The following is an 8,983-nucleotide window of genomic DNA, read 5'->3' as shown; positions in this document are numbered from 1 at the left end:
GTGCATGCTAAATTCAAGGCCTCAATGTCTTTGAGAAAAGTAGCAATACTTTTGTAGTTCTTGAGGACTAACGTTATATCGTTCAAAAACGGCCCGGTAGAAAGGACTATCAACACATACTGAACAGCTCATGTTATAGACAGACGAATCCAAACTCATCTCCTGATATGTCCAGCCCATAGATTATCTCAGCCAATCATGGTCCCATGCTTCATGAGCTGAAATAAAATATCCCAGAAATTCTCCATAGACACAAAAAGCTTATTTCGCACACATGTTGTGCACAAATTTGTTTACATCCTTGTTAGTGAGCATTTCTCCTTTGCCAATATTAATCCATCCACCTGACACCTGTGGCATATCATGAAGCTGATTAAATGGCATGATCCTTACACAGATGCACCTTGTGCTGGGGACAATAAAAGGCCCCTCTAAAATTTGCAGTTTTTGTCACACAACACAATGCCACAGATGTCTCAAGTTTTGAGGAAGCACACAATTGGCATGCTGACTGCAGGAATGTCCAAGGTATCTGAGACCAACAGATGCATATCTGTATTCCCATTCATGTGAAATCCATAGATTAGGGCGTAATGCATTTATTTCAATTGACTGATTTCCTTATATGAACTGTAATTCAATAAAATCTTTTAAATTGTTGCATGTTGCATTTATATTTTTGTTCAGTATAAATTGGGAACCATGTGTTGACAAATAAAGGAGTCTGGGCACTGGCACAGATACAAAACACTTCATTTGAAATGAAGTTCCATCACAATCCTTTTCACACCACACACCTTTCATTCATAAGAGCTTTCAACTCAAACCGTACTGGGATACTGGGATGACTGCAGAGCATTGTTCACTAAATACTTGTGTCATTGCTTGTCTTTGCTGATCAAGATAAACCAACGAGAGACTTCAGACACTATGTCCCAGTCTATGAAGTCAAATGCATTTCGAAAAGCTTTCTGAACACTGCAAGGAACATGTTTCAATGTCAATTATCTCTCTGTCTGTGTCTTCTGCCAGGGCATTAGATATGAATTCTCTGTAAAACTTGTGCTTAGCATTTGGTCCAAACATCGAAATTTGTAGGAGGTGAAACGTGTTAAGTTTATCTGTCAACACTGTGAAGGACAGTCCTTTGCTGAGCCATGTCCCATGAAAGATGAGTCCAGGTAGTGTGTGGTAACCTTGTTGGTTGTGGGGTTTAAAAACCTTACGTGAACATCTTTAGCTTGTTAGGTTCAAATTTTTCAGAGTAAATCATTCACGGACACTAGAGAAGCTTAACCAAGTTTAATTCTTCCCAAAGGGTCGTTACAGATGTAATTCAGACAAAAAAAAAACATTTCTCACCATCACAAATATATATACTCCACTTTAGACACCCCTCCTTCTCTCCAATCCTTACATTTTATGGTTCGACAGTATTAATCCATCCACCTGACACCTGTGGCATATCAGGATAATATAAAAATAATTTCTCCCTTTGGGGGATCTGACCTGACCTCCTCAACTCAACCCCTCCTTCGCCTAATCCACAGATGTCCTCTCGTATCACCAGTCACACTCGGTGACTCTCTCCGGTCCACCCAGCACATTCCACAGCAACTGTCTTTCTACAGATCACACTCCTTTATATACTATGCGTCTGATCTATCATGTCTTTAATATCTCAATGTTCAAAGTTTAGCCCGAATCCAACAAGCTGAAATGGTTTGTTCTGCGATTCGTCAAAAAGCAGCACATTACTGTCCCGTGTGGCTCAGTTGGTAGAGCATGGCGCTTGCAACGTCAGGGTTGTGAATTTGATTCCCACGGGGGACAGTTACGAAAAATCTATCCGCTCACTACTGTAAATTGATCTGAATAAGAGTGTCCGCTAAATTACTAAAATGTAAAATGCTATTTTGCAACTTGTCCAGGAGGTGGTGCCGCAAGTAAGGTGCAAGACTATAATTGATCTTGTAGGCGGTCTTCTCCCCACAGGCATATTACTTTTCTATTATACTGTCTGGAAACATCGAGTGGGAAATTATGGTGTTGTCATCTGCACTTTTGCAAGAGTAGTGGGAGACGACACTTCATTGTCCATAGGATCTCTGCACGCCATGAAATCGTTGTTTCGGATTCATGAAGAGAGTTTTGAAGAGGACTCAGGTTGAGGATTCTGCATGAAAGAAAACTAATAACAATTCTGAACTTTTCTCAGTATTACCGTGGTGTCTCATTCTTTCTGAAAAGATGTCCACAACACCTTAAAATGATCAAATTTAGCTCATGTTAGGTTGTATTTGTAATGGACTATCCCTTTACTTGACATTTATATCCAACTACCTCATACGTTTAATCTTTAACCCTTAAACCTACAGCCTATGCTACATATTGCATGTATTTTCATTTCCACTTCAAACCAATTCCTGTACTCATATTATCATTGAACATGCATAATAAAACAGACATTAAACAAACATAAATAGAACAATGATGGTAATTAAAACCATGGTTTCAAGAGAAATGTATTAAATGTCTATCGTTATAGCTTTCCATAAGTAAGATTCAGCTGTAGAAACTACTTTCAACAACAATTGTGCTGAATGATAATGCCTAGTTCATAACGCAGCAGATCTTGACTCGCTTTGTTGGGGGAAAAAAATCTGATCTTTGACTATTGTAGCTGGAAACAGCTGATTTTTTATGGAAAATCTAGAAAGGCGTACAAAGGCCCATTATCAGTACCCACAAGAGTAGTCGCAAAACAATAGTACCCGCAAAACACCAGTCTCAACGTCAACATTAAGAGACTCCGGGATGCTGGCCTTCTAGGCAGAGTTCCTCTGTCCAGTGTCTGTGTTCCTTTGCCCATCTTAATATTTTATTTTTATTGGTCAGTCTAAGATATGGCTTTTTCTTTGCAACTCTGCCTAAAAGGCCAGCATCCCAGAGTCGCCTCTTCACTGTTGACGTTGAGACTGGTGTTTTGCGGGCACTATTTAATGAAGCTGCCAGTTGAGGACTTGTGAGGCATCTGTTTCTTAAACTAGACACTCTAATATACTCTTGCTCAGTTGTGCACTGGGGCCTACCACTCCTCTTTCTATTCTGGTTAGAACCAGTTTGCGTTGTTCTGTGAAGGGAGTAGTACACAGCATTGTACGAGATCCTCAGTTTCTTTGCAATTTCTCTCATGGAATAGCCTTCATTTCTCTGAACAAGAATAGACTGACAAGTTTCCTCAGAAAGTTCTTTGTTTCTGGCCATTTTGAGCCTGTAATCGAACCCATAAATGCTGATGCTCCAGACAGAACTAGTCAAAAGAAGGACAGTTTTAATGCTTCTTTAATCAGAACAACAGTTTTCAGCTATGCTAACATAATTGCAAAATGGTTTTCTAATGATCAATTATCCTTTTAAAATTATAAACTTGGATTAGCTAACACAACGTGTCATTGGAACACAGGAGTGATGGTTGCTGATAATGGGTTTCTGTACGCCTATGTAGATTTTCCATTAAAAATCAGCCATTTCCAGCTACAACAGTCATTTACAACATTAACAATGTCGACACTGTATTTCTAATCAATATGATGTTATTTTAATGGACAGAAAATGTGCTTTTCATTCAAAAACAAGGACATTTCTAAGTGATCCCAAACTTTTGAACGGTAGGGTAACTTATTTACATAAATATTCAGACCCTTTGCTATGAGACTCAAAATGGAGTTTAGATGCATCCTGTTTCGATTGATCATCCTTGAGATGTTTAGTTTTTTTAATTATTTTTTTATTTCACCTTTATTTAACCAGGTAGGCTAGTTGAGAACAAGTTCTCATTTGCAGCTGCGACCTGGCCAAGATAAAGCATAGCAGTGTGAACAGACAACACAGAGTTACACATGGAGTAAACAATTAACAAGTCAGTAACACAGTAGAAAAAAAAGAGAGTCTATATACATTGTGTGCAAAAGGCATGAGGAGGTAGGCGAATAGTTACAATTTTGCAGATTAACACTGGAATGATAAATGATCAGATGGTCATGTATAGGTAGAGATATTGGTGTGCAAAAGAGCAGAAAAGTTAATAAATAAAAACAGTATGGGGATGAAGTAGGTAAAATTGGGTGGGCTATTTACCGATAGGCTATGTACAGCTGCAGCGATCGGTTAGCTGCTCAGATAGCAGATGTTTGAAGTTGGTGAGGGAGATAAAAGTCTCCAACTTCAGCGATTTTTGCAATTCGTTCCAGTCACAGGCAGCAGAGAACTGGAACGAAAGGCGGCCAAATGAGGTGTTGGCTTTAGGGATTTCTACAATTTCTACAAATGGATTGGAGTCCACCTGTAGTAAATTCAATTGATTGGACATGATTTGGAATGGCACACATCTGTCTATATAAGGTGCCACAGTTGACAGTGCATGTCAGAGCAAAAACCAAGCCATGAGGTCGAAGCAATTGTCTGTAGAGTGCAGAGAAAGGATTGTGTCGAGGCACAGATCTGGGGATGGGTACCAAAACAGTTCTGCAGCATTGAAGGTAACAAAGAACATAGTGGCATCCATCATTCTTAACTGGAAAAAGTTTGGATCTACCAAGACTACCAAGAAGTTTGGATCTACCGAGCTTCTTTAGAAGCTTCTGATAGGCTATTTGAGATCATTTGAGTCAATTAGACGTGTACCTGTGGATGTATTTCAAGGCCTATCTTCACACTCAGGGATTCTTTGCTTGACATCATGGGAAAATCTAAAGAAATCAGCCAAGACATCAGAAAAACAATTGTATACCTCCACAAGTCGGGTTCATCCTTGGGAGCAATATCCAAACGCCTGAAGGTACCACATTCATCTGTACAAACAACAGTACGCAAGTATAAACAACATGGGACCACGCAGCCATCATATCACTCAGGAAGGAGAGGCGTTCTGTCTCCTAAAGATGAACGTACTTTGGTGCGAAAAGTGCAAATCAATACCAAAACAATAACAAAGGACCTTGTGAAGATGCTGGAGGAAACAGGTACAAAAGTATCTATATCCGCAGTAAAACAAGTCCTATTTCGACATAACCTGAAAGGCCGCTCAGCAAGGAAGAAGCCACGGCTCCAAAACCACCATAAAAAGCCAGACTACGGTTTTCAACTGCACATGGAGACAAAGATTGTAATTTTTGGAGAAATGTCCTCTGGTCTAATGAAACAAAAATAGAACTGTTTGGCCATAATGACCATCGTTATGTTTGGAGGAAAAAGGGGGAGGCTTGCAAGCCAAAGAACACCATCCCAACCGTGAAGCACGGGGGTGGCAACATCATGTTGTGGGGGTGGTTTTTCGCAGGAGGGACTGGTGCACTTCACAAAATAGATGGCATCTATGATCTCAATACCATAGAACATTTGTGGGCAGAACTGAAAATGCGTGTGCGAGCAAGGAGGCCTACAAACCTGATGGGCCAAAATTCACCCAAATTATTGTGGGAAGCCTGTGGAAGGCTACCCGAAACATTTGACCCGAGTTAAACCATTTAAAGGCAATGCTACCAAATACTAATTGAGTGTGTGTAAACTTCTGACCCACTGGGAATGTGATGAAAGAAATAAAAGCTGAAATAAATCATTATCTCTACTATTATTCTGACATTTCACATTCTTAAAATAAAGTGGTGATCCTAACTGACCTAAGACATGGAATTTTTACTAGGATTAAATGTCAGGAATTGTGAAAAACTGAGTTTAAATGTATTTGGCTAAGGTGTATGTAAAGTTTCGACTTCAACTGTACATATTTGATGAGTAATGCAAGATATGTCAACATTATTAAAATGGCATTATTAAAGTGACTTGCAATCTCTTTATTAAGTGGCCAATGATTTCAAGTGTTTATGTAGGCAGCAGCCTCTCTTTGTTAGTGATGACTGTGTAACAGTCTGATGGCCTTGAGATAGAAGCTATGTCTCGGTCCCAGCTATGATCCACCTGTACTGACCTCGCCTTCTGAATGGTAGAGGGTTGAACAGGCAGTGGCTCGGGTGGTTGTTGTCCATGATTATCTTTTTGGCCTTCCTGTGACAACGGGTGCTGTAGGTGTCCTGAAGAGCAGGTAGTTTGCACCCGGCGATGCGTTGTGCAGACCGCACCACCCTCTGGAGAGCCCTGCTGTTGTGGGTGGTGCAGTTGCCATCCATACCAGACGATGATACTTCCCGACAGGATGCTCTCAAATGTGCATCTGTAAAAGTTTGTGAAGGTTTTCTCTGAATGTCTTTGAGTGGCCCAGCCAGAATCTGTACTTGAACCTGGTCAAACATGTCTGGAGAGACCATAAAATAGCTGTGCAGCAACGCTCCCCATCCATTCTGACAGAGCTTGAGAGGATCTGCAAAGAAGAATGGGAGAAACTCCCCAAATACAGGTGTGCCAAGCTTATAGCGTCATACCCAAGACGACTCAAGGCTGTAGTCGCTGCCAAAGGTGCTTCAACAAAGTACTGAGTAAAGGGTCGGAATACTTATGTCAATGTGATATTTCAGTTTTTTTTATAGACATTTGCAAAAAATTCTAATAACCTGTTTTTGCTTTGTCATTATGGGCTAGTGTGTGTAGATTGATTAAATATTTTTTTTCCCCTCATCAATCTTAGAATAAGGCTGTAACATAACAAAATGTGGAAAAGGTCAAGGGGTCTGAATACTTTTCGAATGCTCTGTATCTACCATACAATGCCCCCCCCCCCCCCCCCCCCCCCCCGCCCGGACCTTGCAATACAGTACTCCCCTTATCCTGTTAATTGGTGTGGGGTCATGACTTTTCCACTCTATCACACCAGAATATCTCCACACAACTTTCAGATCTCCCATACAGGTGAAGTGTGCCTGCGATATTAGGTATCAGATGAGCGATGTTGCCTAGCTATCTAGTGATTAGACCTTTACACTACACAGATAGACAGAGCCAGGGGTCCTTCTATCTCTGTACAGACCACAGGGGTCTTATATCAGTGGGTTTACACATTGTTCAATTTGATCATAATAATTATTGGATAACCAGGCATTTAGAAGTATAGGCATGCGGCTGCTTGTGCTGCAAGATTGCATGTTTGAATCAGGATTAGTTAGGTTAAAGTTATCATTGAAATAAAATATTATTTGTGATACAATTGGTTTTGTTGATGCAATTGGAACAAACATTTCCTAGTGCAAGAGGTATGTTAACTTGTCAAGCATATAAAACCATAGCGTAGAATAGCCTGGCCTGACCATAATAAAGTTCTGTTCATTATGATGTTTTATTTTGTATGTGGTTTACTTTTAGATTGGCCTGTAGGCTGTTCAAAGGCTACTGGCTGCAGAGGAGATGAACGATAGACTGTAAAGTTTACGGCTTTAGGGCAGCCACAGTATAGGTACTGCAATAAACCGATTATTATGTTAGAGTTTTCCTATCATGGGAAGAAAACAAATATACACATTTTTGTTTGGAGACTTATGTATTACATCACTTTTTTAATAGAAATTATAGCTAAGTGCATGAGTAATTGTGTGTGAGTGTGTGAGTGTGTGTGCATCCATGCAGGCGTGTGTCCATGACTTCCCATTGATGATGTCGGCCTACACAGCATCACGCCATCATGATTTCTGTGGGATGATAGGAGCCATGACGCTGTTTAGAATGAGAAAGAAAGGAGTGGCCTTCACATTTGTGCTCTAAAGGACATGTGCCAGGGTTGTACCTTCTCTCACACACGCACACACTGGCAGGACGAAGAGGGAATTGTTATATTGCTGATGAGAATGGTATAAAAACCCGAAAGATTACTTTGGCATCATATTGTGTTGGCCAATAAAGGATAGTCAGCCTGTTTAATCACTTTTTTGCTCTGTCACCCTTCTACTCATTCAACTTTTCTTAAATATTTGATTTATTATGAAATTAGTTCACACTTTCAAAGTAAAAACATAATAATGGTAACACTTAATTTTACAGCCCACTAATTACCTACAAACTATAACAGTGTGATTACATAATTATTACTCGATAATACTTAATAATAGTATTCGCATCGAACACCAGGAAGTACCAATTGTCACCAAGACGTTACCAAATATTGTTGTGTGTTTGCATATGGGGAGTGTGCCAGACAGTGTATAAGTACACTGAACCCTGCTCAAGGACAAGCCTGCTGAGGAAAAGCGGGGGTGAGATAAGAGGAAAGCAATATAGACTACAATACCACCGGATTTCACACATCAGTCTTGGGATTTCAACCAAAAACCCTCTATTAGGCTCTCTAGCCTTCTGGTATTTGTAGTTCAGCACAACAGTGGTACAAGCGGCACTTGTGTCAATGAACCCTAATGAGACCAGACTAAGAGCACCGATTTGTAAAAATGTCCCTTAGTTGTTCAATATAGGGACCACTACTATGAAATACTGCACCTGACATCACCAGTGGACTGTCCCCTATATCCACTGTTGAGGAAGAACTATCTCTGGCAGATCACCTCTTGTCTTATCACCCATATCTGTGTGTTATCACAGAGAGATTGAAGCATTTTTGGTTCCCCATAGCCTCAGTCATGGAGCTGCAGAGGCTGTACCTCACAGATTACCTTGACGTGTAATAGTGATGGACACAGTCCAGGCAGGCCAAACATAAGCATAGATCTTATGATGAGATGACTCTTGTCCTGTTATAATAGCACGATAGGTTGCTACTGTCCTTTGGTCTAATTACCTACCTGAGAAGTGAGTGATAGATAGTGATCGCCCAGTTCCAAAAACATCCCCTTAGCCCTGAACCCTTGGCAACTCAAGGTTAGATAATGTGATGATTCCTACCTCCCACTTCAGATGGCTTGCCAACATGTTCATCAGTCATTTTTGAAAAAGAACAGACCCCAGTATTTTCTAATAAGAAATATGTGAACCACCAAGTAAACGGAACCATGTAGTGAAGCATGAGCGCAAACACAAGTGCAAT

This window comes from Oncorhynchus mykiss, chromosome 6, assembly GCF_013265735.2.
Source record: "Oncorhynchus mykiss isolate Arlee chromosome 6, USDA_OmykA_1.1, whole genome shotgun sequence".
In the NCBI taxonomy this organism is placed as follows: Eukaryota; Metazoa; Chordata; class Actinopteri; order Salmoniformes; family Salmonidae; genus Oncorhynchus; species Oncorhynchus mykiss.
The sequence above is the reverse complement of the archived record's forward strand: the minus strand, read 5'-3'. Positions refer to the sequence as shown.